The sequence below is a fragment of the Papio anubis genome, chromosome 14, assembly GCF_008728515.1.
Source record: "Papio anubis isolate 15944 chromosome 14, Panubis1.0, whole genome shotgun sequence".
Lineage (NCBI taxonomy): Eukaryota > Metazoa > Chordata > Mammalia > Primates > Cercopithecidae > Papio > Papio anubis.
Window position 1 is genome coordinate 104,745,895 of NC_044989.1, and position 17,559 is coordinate 104,763,453.

General features: G+C 34.1%; 1 protein-coding gene across 6 annotated transcripts in view; it reads right to left on the minus strand.

Annotated features, from left to right (window-relative positions):
• The window catches only part of VWA3B (von Willebrand factor A domain containing 3B), a 236,803-nt gene that overhangs the window by 211,978 nt on the left and 7,266 nt on the right, over nucleotides 1-17,559 (minus strand). Inside the window, exon 2 of one of the 6 annotated variants that reach the window (XM_021925081.2) lies at nucleotides 9,851-9,919. The exons of the other annotated variants lie outside the window; for them this stretch is intronic. The gene's annotated coding sequence lies outside the window, so the exon portion shown is untranslated. The remainder of the gene's footprint in view (nucleotides 1-9,850; nucleotides 9,920-17,559) is intronic. 6 annotated transcript variants of the gene reach the window in all.

The following is a 17,559-nucleotide window of genomic DNA, read 5'->3' on the forward strand; positions in this document are numbered from 1 at the left end:
ATCATATAGAGGGAAAATGTTATGGATTATGTCTGATTTCTCAGATGAAAAGGTGGAAATCAGAAAACAATGGCTTGACATGTTTAAAGATCAGAAAAAAAAAACAAAAAAACTTCAACCAATAATTATAAAACCAGCAAAAGTGTTCTTCAAGAATGAAGGTAATGACTTCAAACTATTCTACAAGGACACAGTAACCAACACAGCAAGGTACTTGTAAAACACACACACACACACACACACACACACACACACACACACCCCAAACAGACATACAGACCAATGGAACAGAATACAGAACCAAAAATAAAGCCACACAACTACAGTCATAAGATCTTCAACAAAGTTGACAAAAATAAGCAATGAGGAAATGACTCCCTACTCAATAAATAGCTCTGAAATAGCTCGCTAGCTATATGCAGAAGAATGAAACTGGACTCCTACCTTTCACTATATACAAAAATTAACTGAAGATGGATTAAAAATTTAAACCTAAGATCCTAATTTAATCCTAGAAGAAAATCTAAGAAATATTATTCTGGACATAGGCCTTGGCAAATAATTTATAACTAAGTCCTCAACAGCAATTGCAACAAAAACAAAAATTGATAAGTAGGACCTAATTAAATTAAAGAGCTTCTGCTCAGCAAAAGAAACTACCAACAGAGTAAACAATTTATAGAGTAAGAGAAAATATTTGCAAATATTTATTGAAAATATGTGCAAACTATGCATCCAACAAAGATAAAATATCCAGAATCTATAAGGAAGTTAAACTATTTAGCAAGCAAAAAAACAAATAACCCCATTTAAAAATGGGCAAGAGACATGAATAGACACTTCTCAAAAGAAGACACGTAAGTGGATAAGAAACAAGAAACAAGAAAAAATGCCCAACGTTACTAATCATCAGAGAAATGCAAATCAAAACCACAATGAGATATCATTTCACACCAGTCACAATGGCTACTATTAAAAAGTCAAAAATTTACAGATGTTGGTGAGATTGTGGAGAAAAGGGAATGCTTATACACTGTTGGTGGGAATGTAAATTAGTACAACCTCTATGGAAAACAGGATGGAGATTTCTTTAAGAACTAAAATAGAACTACCCTTTGATCCCACTATTGGTTATCTATCCAATGGAAAAGAAATTATTTTATCAAAAAGACACCTCCCTTATGTGTTTATTGTAGCACTATTTTTAAAATGTGGTCTACATATATATATAGACCACATGGTGTGTATAGACTGTGGAATACTACTCATCCATTTCAAAAGATGAAATCATGTCTTTTACAGCAACATATATGGAACTGGAGGCCATTATTTTTAATGAAATAACTCAGAAACAAAGTGAAAAACCACATCCTCTCACTTTTAAGTGGCATGTAAACACGTAGACATGCAGAGAAAAATAGACACTGGAGAATCCAAAAGGTGGGGGAAGCAGGGGTTGTATTAGCCCGTTTTCACACTGTTGATAAAGACACACCCAAATACAAGCAATTTACAAAAGAAAGAGGTTTAATGGACCTACAGTTCCACGTGGCTGGGGAGCCCTCACAATCATAGTGGAAGGCAAGGAAGAGCAAGTCACGTCTTACATGGATGGCAGCATGCAAAGAGAGTTTGTGCAAAGGAACTCCTCTTCTTAAAACCATCAGATCTTGTGAGACTTATTCACTATTGCAAAAACAGCATGAGAAAGACCTGCCTCCATGATTCAATTACCTCCCACTGGGTGCCTCCCACAAACATGGGAATTGTGGGAGTTACAATTCAAGATGAGATCTGGGTAGAGACACAGCTAGACTGTATCAAGGGTGAAGGATGAAATACCGCTTATTGGGTACAACGTGCACTATTCGGATGATGGATACACTAAAAGCCCATAACACAACTGCACCTGTACACCTAAATCCAAAAATACAAATAAAATTTCAGAAATGTCCCAGTTTCAATAAAAAATCATTCATCATTCAAAAAACCAGGAAGATTATAAAAAAGACAACTGACAATATCAACACCAAGATGAGAGATGTCATAGAATGACCTAACAAGGATTTTAAAGCAACAACCATAAAAATACTTAACGGCAATTACAAACATTCTTAAAATGAATAAAAACATAGGAAGTCTCAGTAAAGAAACAGAAGATATCAGGAAGAATAAAATGGAAATATTAGAGAAAAAAATAGAGTAATCAAAATAAAAAACTCAATGGATGAACTCAACAGCAAAATGAAAAAGGAAGAATGAGTAAGCTTGGAGAACAATAAAAATTAACCAATCTAGACAAGAGGGAGAAAATAGCCTGAAAAATCTGAACAGAGCCTTACAGATATGTAGGATTATTTTTTTAAAAGATCTAATGTTAATATTATCAGAGTGCCAGAAGGAGAAGAGAAAGAGGATGGGGGGGAAAAAAGATACAAAGACATAAGCATTGAAAATTCTCCAAATTTGGCAAAAACAAAAAACATAAAGCAACAGATTCAAGAATCTGACTGAAATTCAAAGAGAATAAATGAAAATAAATTAACACCAAGGCACATCACACTCAAACATCTGAAAATAAAAGACAAACAAAAAAATATGTAAAGCACATTATCAATAGGGAAAAATCAATTCTAATGATAGTGGTTTTCTCATTAGAAACCATAGAGACCAGAAAGAACTGGCACAATATTTTTTAAGTGCTAAAAGAAAAAAGAACTATCAATCCTAAATCTTATATCTGGTGAAATTCTTCTTAATAATAAAGTAGAAATAAAGTAGAAATAAAGACATTCTCAGACAAAGAAACTAAAGGAATTTGTGGCTAGCAAAGCTACTCTTAAAGAATAAAAGAACTTCTCAGGCCGGGCGCGGTGGCTCAAGCCTGTAATCCCAGCACTTTGGGAGGCTGAGACAGGTGGATCACGAGGTCAGGAGATCGAGACCATCCTGGCTAACACGGTGAAACCCCGTCTCTACTAAAAATACAAAAAATTAGCCGGGCGTGGTGGCGGGCGCCTGTAGTCCCAGCTACTCGGAGGCTGAGGCAGGAGAATGGCGTGAACCTGGGAGGCGGAGCTTGCAGTGAGCTGAGATCGCGCCACTGCACTCCAGCCTGGGTGACACAGCGCGAGACTCCGTCTCAAAAAAAAAATAAATAAATAAAAGAACTTCTCTAAGCAGAAAGAAAATAACAAAAGAAGGAACCTTGGATGATCAGGAAAGAAGAACACAGTAAGCAAAACTATGGGCAAATAAAATGGACATTCCTTCTCCTTTTGAGTGTTACAAATGATGTTTGATTGTTGAATCAAAATTCTAGCACAGTCTAATGTAATTCTCAATGTAAGAAGATAAAATAATACATTTTATTATAAATGGGAAGGGCAAAGGGCTGTAAAGGGAAAAAAAGGTTTTTGCTCATCACTCAAACTGGTAAAATGTTGACATCAGTAGATTTTGATAATTTATGTATTCATAATGTAACACTTAGCATAATCACTAAAAAAGCCATATGAAGATATACAATAGAAAACATTATAGATAAATAAGAATAGAATACTAAAAAGTGTTTAAGTAACCCAAAAGCAGGCAGGGAAAAAAACAGACAAGCCAAAAACAGAGAAAAAGAAAACAACTAAAATGGTCAACAAGCTCTAACATATCAATAATCACATTAATTGTAAATGGTCTAACAGACCAAGTAAAAGATAGAGATTGGCAAAGAGGATTTTTTAAAAAAGGACTCAACAATATATTGTCTACAAGAAATTTGCTTCAAATATAATTATATACATAAGTTAAAAGTAAAAGGATGGAAAAAGATAGGCCATACAAATATTAATAAAAAGAAAATAGGATTGGCTATATTAGAAAAATAAACTTCAGGCCGGGCGCGGTGGCTCAAGCCTGTAATCCCAGCACTTTGGGAGGCCAAGACAGGCAGATCACGAGGTCAGGAGATCGAGACCATCCTGGCTAACACGGTGAAACCCCGTCTCTACTAAAAAGTACAAAAAAACTAGCCGGGCGCGGTGGCGGGCGCCTGTAGTCCCAGCTACCCGGGAGGCTGAGGCAGGAGAATGGCGTAAACCCAGGAGGCAGAGCTTACAGAGAGCTGAGATCCAGCCACTGCACTCCAGACTGGGCAACAGAGCGAGACTCCGTCTCAGAAAAAAAAAAAAAAAGGAAAAAAAAGAAAAATAAACTTCATAGCAAAGAATATTACTGGGGACAAAGCAGGACATTATATAATGATAAAGGTGTCAATCCACCACTAGAAAGACATAGCAATCCTAAATGTGTATGTATCACCCAATAGAACTGCAAAATATTTGTAGCAAAAAACAGAATAACTGAAAGAAGAAATAGACAAATCCACAATTATAGTTGGAAACTTCAATACTGCTTTCTCAACAACTGATAGAACAACAAGAAGAAAATCAGGAAGGATACTCAATACCATCAATGAACAGGATCTAACTGACATTTATAGAAAGCTCTATAAAACAACAGCAGAATACACATTCTTTTCAAGTATTCATGAAACATGTACAAAACAAAGCACATATTTGGCTATAAAACATCCTAAAAAATTCACAAGAACTGAAACCAAACAAGTATGTGCTCTGTCCAAGATGGAAACAAACTAGAAATCAAAAATAAATAAAAAGATAACAGGAAAATCTACAAATATTTAGAAACTAAACAATATGCATCTAAAAATTCCATAAGTCAACGAGGAAGTCTTGATAAAAATAAAAGACTTTAAGTGGAAATAATAATACAACATATAAAAATTTGTGAGATATTGCTAAAGCACTGACTGGAGGGAAATTTGCAGCACTAAATGCTTACGTAAGAAAACATAAAATCTCAAACCAATAATTGAAGCTTTCAACTGAAGAAACTAGAAAAAAGAAAAGCAAAATAAACTCAAACAAGCAAAAGGAAATAAATAATAAAGATCAAAGTAGAAATCAATGAAATTGAAAACAGAAAAACAATAGAGAAAATCAAACAAAAAAGCTGGTAATTTTTAAAGATCAATAAATTGACAACCTTCTAGCAAGATTGACAAAGATAAAAAGAGAGAAGGTATAAATTACAAATATCAAGAATAAAACAGGAAATACCACAAAAGACGCAGTAGACATCAAAATAATAATAAGGGAATACTACAAACAACTCCTCACAAATTAGACAACTTGGATGAAATGAATTAAATCCTTAGAAAACAAACTACCGCAACTCACACAATATAAAATAATTTGACTAATCCAATATCTATTCAAGAAAATTAAATTCTTGACTTAAAACTTCTTCAAAAAGGAATCTCCAGGCCTGAATAAGTTCACTGGAGAATTTTACCAAACATTTAAAGAATAATTAATATTAATTCTACACCGTATCCTGTTATTTCAACAAAAAACAAAAAATAGTAATTCTACAAAACATCTTCTACAGAATAGAAGAGGAAGGAATACGTCCCAACTCATTTTATGAAGCTAGTCTTACTGTCATACCAAAACCAGACAAAAACCATTATTTAAAAAAGAGAAAACTACAGACCAACATTCTTCAAGAATACAGATGCAAAAATTTGTAACACAATATTTGCAAATTGAATTCTGTAATGTATAATATAAAAAGACTTCTAAAACATGCTCTAGTTTATTCTGGGGATGCAAGGCTGGATTAAAAAACTTAATATAATCCATTAAAGTAACAGGCTAACAAAGAAATATCATAGGATGCTATCAATTGATGGAGAAAAAAATTGACAAAATTCACCCCCCATTAATAACAAAACTTCTCAGATTACTAGGAATATCAGGGATCTTCCACAATGTAATTTTTAAAAATCTATAGAAAACCTACAGTTAACATCATACATAGTGGTGAATGACTGAAAGTTTTCAGTGCAAGAACATCCACTCTTACCGTTGCTATTCAACATGGTGCTGGAAGTTCTAGCCAGCGTTAACAGAGCAAGAAAAGAAAACACAAGACAAATAGATCAGAAAGAAATAAGACTTTTCCTCTTTGCAGATGACATGATAGTCTACCTAGAAATCTTCTGGAATCTACAAAAAAAAAAAAAGACAAACACACACACACACAAAAAAAACTGTTAGAAGGAATAAGTGAGTTTGGCAAGATCACAAGATAGAAGGTTAACATGCAAAAGTCAGTCATATTTCTATATACTAGGAAAGAACATGTGGAAACCAAAATTTAAAATACAATTCCATTTACAACTCCTAAAAAAATAAAATACTTAGGTATAAATCTGACAAAACATGTGTAGGACTCATATACTGAAAATTTTAAGACAGCTGAGGAAAGAAATTAAATAATATGTAAATAAATGGAAAGATATTTCATATTTGTGAACTGAAAGACTCAGCATTTTTGTCAGCATAGTAAAGATATCAATTCTCCTTTAATTAATATACAGGTTTAATGCAACTCCTGTCAATATCATAGCAATATTTTTGTAGACATGAACACAGTTATTCTAAAATTTATTTGGAAAGGCAAATGAACTAGAGTAGCTAAAACAATTTTGAAAAAAAATAAAGTAGGATTTATTTATCACCCTGCCCAATTTCAAGAAATTCTGTAGTTATAGTAATCAAGACTGTATGATATTGACAGAGAAACACAGATGAATAGAACAAAATAGAGAACCTGGAAGTATAGGCACAACCAACTTTTAACAAAAATCCAAAAGCAATTCAAAGTAGGAAGGATAGTCACTTAAGTAAAATACGCTAGAGCAACTGAACATCCATAGTAAAAAAAAAAAAAAAAAAAAAAAAAAAATGAACCGTTTGCTTGTGTGTGTGTGTGTGTGTGTGTTTTTTAAGAGATAGAGTCTCACTCTATCACCTAGGCTGGAGTGAAGTGCTGTGATCATAGCTCACTGCAGCCTCGATCCCCTGGGCTTAAGCAATCCTCCTACCTCAGCCTCCCAAAGTGCTGAGATTACAAAAAAAAATGAACCTTATACAGAAACTAATTCAAAATAGATCACAGCCTAAATGTAAAATTATGAAACATTTAGAAAAAAACATAGGAGGGAGTAACATAGGAAGATCTTTGTGGTGATAAACAGTTCTCTCTCGATTGTAGTGGTGGTTACAGAAATCTACATAAGTGATAAAATTATATAGACTTGCAGACACATTGTATAAGTGTCAAATTCCTCATTTTGATATTATACTATTATTTTACAAGATATGACCATTGGGAAAACTGGGTGAAAGGTACGAGATCTTTACACTTTACAATTACTTCAGAATATAAAGTATGGATGTACAAATGGATAAACGAATGAATGAATGAATGAGCAAATAAATAAATGTGAAGGTGAAATAAAGATAATTTCAGATAAACGAAAACTGAAAAAAGCGGTCACCAGTAGACCTCCACTATAAGAAATGCTTAAAAGAAATTATTCAGGAAATAACATCAGTTGAAACCTCAAATTCTACAAGGAGGAAGAATATTGTAAGCAGTAAACATGTGGATCTTAGCAGTGTATAGTTTTTCTTCTCAGTTTCTTTAAAAAACAGATGACTTTTAAAAGCAAAAATTATGACTCTGAATTGTGAGATTTATAATACATGTAGAAATAAACTAGATTAAAACAGTAACACCAAGGACAGGAGTGAGGAGTAAGGGGAGGTATAACTGTTGAAAACTTCTTACATTTTACATGAAGTCATATGAAATCTACTTTTAGTAGACTGTAACAAGTTAAAGATGTAACAAGGAAAGCAAATTAAATGAAAAATAAAGATTATATTAAATGAAACACTAAAAAATATTCATTTAGCACCAAAGAAGGCCAAAAGGAGAAACACAGATGAAAGAAAAAGACTGGACAAATAGAAAGCAAATAGTAACATGGTAGACCTACATTTAAATATATCAATCATTACATTAAATGCATAGAATCAAACACTAGTTGCTATAGTTTGGACATTTGACCTCTAAACCTAGTGTTGAAATTTGATCCCCAATGTTGGACATGAAGCCTAATGGGAAGTGTTTGGATCATGGGGACAGATCCCTCATGAATGGCTTGGTGACATTCTCATGGGAATGAGTGAGTTCTCACTCTTAGTTCTCATGAGAACTGGTTGTTGAAAAGAGCCTGGTCCCTCTTCCGCTCTCTCTTCTGCCTCCTCTCTTGACATGTGATCTGCACACACCAGGTCTCCTTTGCCTTCTCTCACGAGTGGAAGCTTCCTGAGGCCCTCACCAGATGCAGATGCTGGCACCATGCTTCTTGTATAGCCTGAAGAACCATCAACCAAATAAACCTCTTTTCTTCAGAAATTACCCAGCCTCAGGCATGCCTTTATAGCAACACAAATGGATAAAGACACTAACTGATTTAATTAATTGGTTGAATTAATTAAAAGACATATGCAACTGCCTTAAAAACACAAACTCCAACTGTATGCTGTCTATGAGAAGCTATCTTTAATATATAAACTAAAGATATTTATCATTAAAGATTATAAACACATACACCATGTAAAACTTAAGAACAAGAAAGCTACAGTGGCTATATTAATATCAAAGTAAACACCAAAACAATGACTAATTATCTGAGATAAATATGACATATCAGAATTATTAAAATTTGTCAAGTCCTTAGAATAACATAACAATCCTAAATGTGTATGCATTTGGAACTTCAAAATATGTAAACAAAACTTACAGAACTAAGGGAGAAATGAACAAATCCAGTAGACAAAAAAAGAACTAAATATATATAATTTTTCTCCCAAGACTTTCAACCATCTTGATCTAATTAACATTTATAAATACTACCTAACAACTGTGGAATGCACACTCTTTTCAAGTGCACATGCAATGATTGCCAAGATAGATTCTGGCCATAAACAAATCTTAGTAAATTTCAAAAGATCAAAATCCTACAGACTATATTCTCTGACCTCAATGTAATTAAATTAGAAATCCAACAAAAACAAGTACTTTTAAAAGTCCTAAAATAACTGGAAATTAAACAACACATTTTTAAAAGTGTATTCAAGAAAAAAAATCACAGGGGAAAAATTTCAAAGCAATAATATTAATAGCAAAACACTACTGATTGAGATTTGTGGCATTCATCTAAAACAATGCTTAGAGGAATACTTATAATTTTAAATGGTTATATTGGAAAAGAAGAAAGGTTTAAAAATAATTACTTAAATTTATATCTTTAAAAGCAGGAAAAAGGAATGCAAATCAAGCTCAAAGTAAGCAGAAAGAAAGAAATAATGATGATTAAATCAGATACCAATGAAATAGAAGACAAAGAATTTTAAAAACCAACAAACTAAAAATTTGTTTCCTTGAAAAGGTTATTATATACTGCTAACAAGACTTAGCAAGAAAAAAATGAGAGGAAATACAAATTATCAATATCAGGAATGAAAGAGGTAACATCACTACAGATCCTACAGGTATTAAAAAAGAATCCTATGGGCATTAAAAAAGAATGCAAGAGGTGACATCACTACAGATCCTACATGCATTAAAAGGCTATCAAGGGCATATTATGATCAATGCTTTGCCAACATACTAGAAAATACTGTTGAGGAAAATACTGTTGGTGTGTACATATTAGAAAATGTTGAGGAAATTCCTTGAAAAACACAATTTTCCAAATTGGCATTATGAAACAGAATATCTGATTAGCCCTCTGTTTATTAAAGAAGTTGAATTTTTATTAATCTTTTCCCACAAACAAAACTAGGCCCAGATAAATTTCACTTGTCAGTTGTATCAAACATTTAAAGAAGAAATACCAATCATGTACAAATACCATCAGAGCATAGAGGAGGAGGAACACTTCCAAATCATTTTGAATCCAGCATAATCTTGATGCTGAAACCTGACAAAGACATTACAAGAAAAGAAAGTTACAGAGCAATATCTCTCATGAACTTAGATGAAAAAATTATTAACAAAATGTAAGAAATTGGTATTTTTGCTAACATTCATGACTGAATTAGGTTTATTTGAAATAAGAGATAAATATTCTAGTATTTTTCCTTATATGGGAATCCCACAGGATCTGACTCTGGGAGACCCTACTCAAAAGATATTTAGATGGCACAGGGCGGGCTGCAGCCCATGTGAAAAGATGTATATGTAAAAAGCACAGGCTGAACCCTGAAGAACAAGGCCTTGACATTTGAATGGGCCTCCAAATCATTCTACAACAACCACATCCCCTAGGTCTTCCTTAGTACCAGAATGGAACAAAGCTGGCAAGGAATTGGTAAATAATCTGGTTTAAAAAATGGTATTAATGGTTGCTCAATAAATATTTGTTTAATTAATTAATTGACTAATTCAGAATTACTGAGTAAAATCCTAGTAATAGAAATTTCCCTGATTGAAGGAGTATTCCTCAGGCACAATGTTACTAACATGTTGGACAGGGCAGTTCCTGCTGAATGGGCTGTCTCATACATTGTAAGACACTCAGTACTCTGGGTTCCCAGGCCTTATATTTCAATAGCATCCCATCAATACATCATGCAAAAAATATATATATATATATATTTATATATAAATACATATGTAAATATATATATAAATATGCATATATATAAATATGTTGTATATATCTTCACACATTTTCATGCTTTCTGTGGTGGGCAGCACTACTGGGAGCTAAGAACCAACATTCTTGCCAATGCATTTAGGAAAAAGCAGACCATAACACAAAGGTCACACTAGGAAAACAGTACATTTCCCCTGAAACTTCACACAGCTATTGCTTTAATCAGTGGCCTCCAAAAAGGACTTGCACATCCCAGGAGATGAACAAGACATTGGCTGGGGTATCAGTAAATACAAATAACTTCCATTTATTTTTTATTTTGGCTCTTAAAAAAGAAAGAACAGAGATGAAGGCAGAGCAAGATGGCAAAATAGGACTTTCCAGTGATTGCCCCCTACAAAAACATCAATTTAAGCAACTGTCTACACACAAAAATACCTTCACAAGAGCTAGGAAAACCAGGTGACAGATCACAGTACCTGGTTACAGCACAATATGAGGGTATAAAAGATAGCTTTACCTTACCTGCATCACCCCTACCTGTACCCCAAGAAGCACGATGCAGAAAAATACCATTACCTGGGCAAAAGACAGGGAAGAAAGAATAGGACTTTATCTTGGACCCTAATACAGGGCCTGACACAGTAAAATCCAGCAGCAGGCAGATGCACATGGCCCTTGACTGCAGGCTGGTACTTGTGGACTAAGCCTCCAGACCTACCCTGGTGCCAAACAGGAACCCACAGCTGCTGTGAGATGGATGCAAGCTCTAGCCCATATCACCACTGGCTGACGACAGTGGCCATGGGCTAAAAAAAACCCACAGTGACAGGCAGGCCTCAGATGCCATGGGCTTCAGTCATGCCTCAGGGTGGCACTAGCCTCAGTGGCCATGGACTTTGGGTATGCCCCAATACTGTATCAGCCACAGCAGCTATAAGAATCCAGCCCAGTGCTGCGCCAGCCTTGGTGGCCATAAGATTCCAACCCAGCACTGTGCCAGTCATCATGGTGGTCCTGGGCTTACGACACCCCCTAGTGTTGCAACGTCGTAGTGGTCAAATGCTTAGGGACCACACCAGATGACTTGCCCAGAATCTCTGGACAGGCTTACTAGTGAAGGATATTTCCAGACAAAGCCAGACAGCAAAGACTGGAATAAGCTCTTACTTCTTTAATGCAGACATTGATGTACAACCACAAGGATCAAGAACGATCCAGGAAACATGACATCACCAAATGGATATAGTAACATGCTAGTGACTGACCCTACAAATATGGAGATGTATGAACGGCCTGACAACATTTTCAAAGTAGTTGTTTTAAGGAAGCTCAATGAACTTCAAGAAAATACAGAGAAACAATTCAACAAAATGAGGAAAATCATAAGTTACCAGAATAAAAAATGTAAGAGAGAGACTGGCATGATAACAAAACAGTAATCAGGGAGCTGAAAAATAACTGAACACAAAGAAAAATGCAATAGAGAGTATCAACAGCTGAATTGAACAAGCAAAAGAACAAATCTGGAATTTGAAGAGAGGTTAGTTTGAAAATATACAGAGCAGAAAAAAATAAAAAAGAAAGAAAGGGAATGAAGAAAGCTATAGGACTTACGGGATAGCATCAAAAGAGCAAATGTTCAAGAGGGAGTAGAGAATGATAAAGGGGTAGAAAGATTAAAGAAATAATAGCAGCAAACTTTCCAAACCTGGAGAAAGATATAAATATCTGGTTACAGAAAGGTCAAAGGTCTCTAATCCTTCAACTCAATCCAAATAAGACTACCCCAAAAGATATTATAATCAAACTGTCAAATATCAAAGACAAAGAAAGAAAGCTGAAAGCAGGAAGAGAAAAGAAGCTAATAACATGCAAGGAAGTTCCAATATGTCCAGTTTCTCAGCAGAAATTTCACAGACCAGAGGAGAATAGAATCAAATATTCAAAGAGCTCAAGCAGAAAAATAAAAAGCCCTGCCAATCAAGAATTCTGTACTCACCAAAGCTGTCCTTCCCAAATGAAGGAGAGATAAAGACTTTCACAGATAAACAAAAGCCGAGGGAGTTTATCACTACCAGACCTGTCTTATAAGAAATGCTAAAGGGAATTCTTCAAGCTGAAAGAAAAGGACACTAATGAGTAACACAAAAACATCTAAAAGTATACAACTCACTAAGTACACAAATTCAGAATGCTCTAATATTGCAATGGTGGTTTTTAAATTACTTATTAGTAGAAAGGTTAAAGGACAAAACTATTAATAATAATAACTAAAATAATATGTTAAGGGATGTGCAATGGAAAAAGATATAAATCATATCAAAAATTCAAAATTGAGGGATAGAGTTAAAGCTTAGAAGGTTTTTGTGATCAAAGTTAACTTGTTATCAGCTTAAAATAACTTCTTATAACTATAAAATGGTTTTTGTAAGCCTAGTGGTAATCACAAAGCAAAAACCTATAATAGATACACTAAAAATAAAAAGCAAGTAATTAAAACATACTACTGGAGAAAAATCACTTACTCACTAAGAAAGAGTAAGAAATGAAAAAAGGATCCACTAAACAACTAGAAAACAATTAACAAAATGGCAGCAGTAAGTTCTTACTTATCAATAATTACCTTGAACTTACGTTCAAGGATTAAATTTTCAATCAAAATACATAGAGTGGCTGTATAAAAAACAAGATCCACCTATATGCTGCCTACAAGAGATTCACTTAACCTGTAAGGACACATAGACTGAAAATGACAGGACAGAAGCAGATATTCCTTACAAATAGAAACCAAAGGAGAACAGGGGTAGCTATGTTTATATCAGATAAAATAAATTTTAAGTCAAACACTGTAAAAGGAGACAACGTTATTATATAATCATAAAGGGGTCAATTCATCAAGAGGGTATAAAAATTTCAAACATATGCATCCAATCTAATTAATAATTAAGAAAATATAAATAGATCTGAAGGAAGAGATAGACTGCAATACAATAATAGCACGATAATAGTAGGGGACTTCAGTATTCCCCTTTCACATGGACAGATTGTCCAGAGAGAAAATCAACCAGAAAACGTTAGATTTAAACTGAACTCTAGACCAAATACACATACACAGAACATTCTACCCAACAGATGCAGAATACACACTCTTCTCAACTGCCCACATAATATTATGTAGGATAGCTCATATGTTAGGTCACAAAACAAGTCTTACCAAATTTGAGAAGACTGAAATCATACCAAGTATCTTTTCAGACCACAATGGTATAAAACTGGAAATCAACACAAGGAGCAACTTCGGAAAATTAACAAATACACTGAAACTAAACAACATGCACCTGAACAACCAATGGGTCTGCAAATAAATTAAAAGATAAATTAAAATATTTCGTGGGCAAATGACATGAATAGACATTTCCAAAAGAAGATATACAAATGGCCAACAAACATATGAAAAAATGCTCAACATCACTCATCACTGGGGAAATGCAAATTAAAATCAGGATGATACACCACCTTACCCCAGCCAGAATGGCCATTAATAGAAAGCCAAAAAACAATAGATGTTGGCATGGATGTGGTTAAAAAAAGAAAAAAAGAATGCTTATATATAGGAACGCAAATTAGTACAACCTCTATGGAAAACAGTACGGAGATTTCTTAAAGAACTAAATGTAGACATATCATTTTATCCAGCAATCCTACTACTGAATTACTGAGTATCTACCAAAAGGAAAATAAGTCATTATCTTAAAAGGACAACTGCATATGTATGTTTCTCACAGCATAATTCACAATTGCAAAGATATACAGCCAATCTAAGTGCCTATCAATCAATGAGTGGATAACGTGGTAGAAGAAAATGTGGTATATACACACCATAGAATATTACTCAGGCATATAAAAGAATGAAATAATGTATTGCAGCAACTTGGATGGAGCTGCAGGCCATTATTCTAAGTGAAGCAACTCAGGAACGTAAAACCAAATACCGTATGTTCTACTTATAAGTGAGATCTAAGCTATGGGTATACAAAGGTATACAAAGACAGTGGTATGATGGCATTTGGAGACTCAGAAGTGGGGAGGATGGGGTGAGGAATAAAAAACTAAATATTGGGTCCAATGTGCACTGCTTGGGTTACAGGTGCACTGAAATCTCAGACTTCACCACTACACAATTCATCCATATAACCAAAAGCCACTTGAACTCCAAAATCTATTGAAGTAAAAAATTTATTAATTTAATTAAATTAAAACATTTCTTGAGACAAATGAAAATGGAAACACAACATAACAAAACCTATGGGTACAGCAAAAGCAGTCTAAGAGGAAAGTTTATAGCAATAAACACCTACCTCGAAAAATATATATCTCAAATAAACAATCTGATGTTGCACCTCAAGGAAGCAGAAATACAAAACCAAACAACTTAAACAAGTAGAAGGAAGAAAATAATAGAGAGCAGAGCAGAAATAGAGAATACAAATACATAAAAAATCAATAAAAACAAAGAGCTAGTCTCTTGAAAAGATAAACAAAATAGACAAACCTAGAGCTACACTAAGAAAAAAAGAGCAAAGACTCAAATAAAATCAGAGGTAAAAAAGGAAAAATTACAACTGATGCCACAGAAATACAAAGGATTGTAAGAGACTACTGTGAACCATTATACATGAACAAATTAGTTAACGTAAAAGAAATGAATAAATTCCTGGACACATACATTCTACCAAGATTGAATTATAAAGAAACCTAAAATCTTAACAAAGCAATAATGAGTAACGAGATGGAATCAGTAATAAAAAATCTCCTGGCTGGGTGCAGTGGCTCACGCCTGTAATCCCAGCACTTTGGGAGGCCAAGGCAGGTGGATCACCTGAGGTCAAGAGTTTGAGACCAGCCTGGCCAACATGGTGAAACCCCATCTCTACTAAAAATACAAAAATTAGCCAGGCATGGTGGCACGTGCCTGTAATCCCAGCTACTCTGGAGGGTGAAGCAAAAGAATCACTTGAACCCAGGAGGCAGAGGTTGCAGTGAGCCAAAATCGTGCCACTGCACTCCGGCCTGGGCAACAGAGCGAGACTCCATGTCAAAAAAAAAAAAAAAAAAACTCTTCCAGCAAAGAAAAGCTCACAACTGAATGGCTTCACTGCTGAATTCTACCAAACATTTAAAGAATAACTAATATCAATTCTTCTCAAACTCTTCCCAAAAAATTGAAGAGGAGAGAGTATTTCCAAATCCAGTCTCTGAGGCAGCATGACCCTGATGCCAAAACCATGCAAGGTCATAACGAAAGAGTAAAACTTATGGACCAATACCCCTGATGAACACAGTTGCAAAAATGCTCAGCTGAATATTAGCAAACCAAATTTAATAGCACATTAAAAAGATCATTCACCATTACCAAGTGGGATTCATCCCAGAAATGCAAGGATGGTTCAACATATGCAAATCAGTAAATGTGATACATCATATTAACAGAATGAAGGACAAAAAAACTATATAATCATTTCAATAGATGCAGAATGAGCATTTGACAAAACTCAACATGTCTTCATAATAAAAACTCTCAACAAATTATGTATAGAAGAAATGAGCCTCAACACAGTAAAGGCCATATATGACAAACCCACAGCTAACATACTGAATGGCAGGAAAATTGAAAGGTTTTTCCTCTAACGTCTGGAAGAAGAAAAGGATGCCCACTTCCACCACTTTTATTCACCACAGTACTAGAAGTTATAGCCAAGGCAATCAGGCAACAGAAAGAAATTAAAAGCATCTAAATTAGAAAGAAAGATGTTAAATTGTCCCTATTTGCAAATGACACAGTTTTATACAGAGAAAACCCTAAAGACTCCACTAAAAATTAGAATTAATTAACAAATTAGTAAAGTTGTAGACTACAAAATTAACAACAAAAATCAGCAGTTATATACATACTAACAGCAAACTATCCAAAAAAGACAAAAAGGAAACCATTCCATCTACAATAGCTATCAAAAACAAATAAATAAAGTACTTATGAATAAATTTAACTAAGGAGGTGGACTATATCTACAAGGAGAACTATAAACATAGATTAAAGAAATTGAAAAAGACACAAATTTAAAGATATTCCATGTTCATGGATTGGAAAGATAAACACTGTTAAAAATGTCCACACTACCCAAAGTGCTCTATGGATTTAGTGTAACCCCTATCAAAATACCAATGACATTCTTCACAGAAATAGAAAAAACAATCCTTAAATTTGTATAGAACCACAAAGAAAGCCATAATACCCAAAGCAATCTTGAGCAAAAAGAACAAACCTGAAGGCATCACACTATCTGGCTTAAAAATATACTACAAAACTATACTAATCAAAACAGCATGATACTGGCATAAAAACAGACACATAGATCAATGGAATAGAATAGAGAACAAAAAATAAATCCACATATGTACAGTCAATTGATTTTTGACAAGGGTGCCAAGAACACACAATGGGGAAAGGACAATCTCTTCAATAAAAGGTATTGAGAAAACTGTATAGCCACAGGCAGAATAATAAAATTAGACCCTTATCACCACTAAATACAAAAATCAACTCAAAATGAATTACAGCCTTAATTGTAGGACCTGAAAATATGAAACTACTGGAAGAAAAAGGGAAAAAATCCATGACACTGATCTGAGCAATGATTTTTTGGATATGACCTCGAAAGCACAGGCAACAAAAGCAAAAACAAACAAATGAGATTACATCAAACTAAAAAGTTTCTCTAAAGGAAAGGAAAAAAAATCAACAGAGTAAAGAGACAACCTACAGAATGGGGGAAAATATTTGCAAACTATACATCTGAAAAGGGGTTAATATCCAAAATATTAAAGGAACTTAAATATTAAAACAAAACTTGGTTTTTAAATGGGCAAAAGTCCTAAATAGACATTTCTCAAAAGAAAAC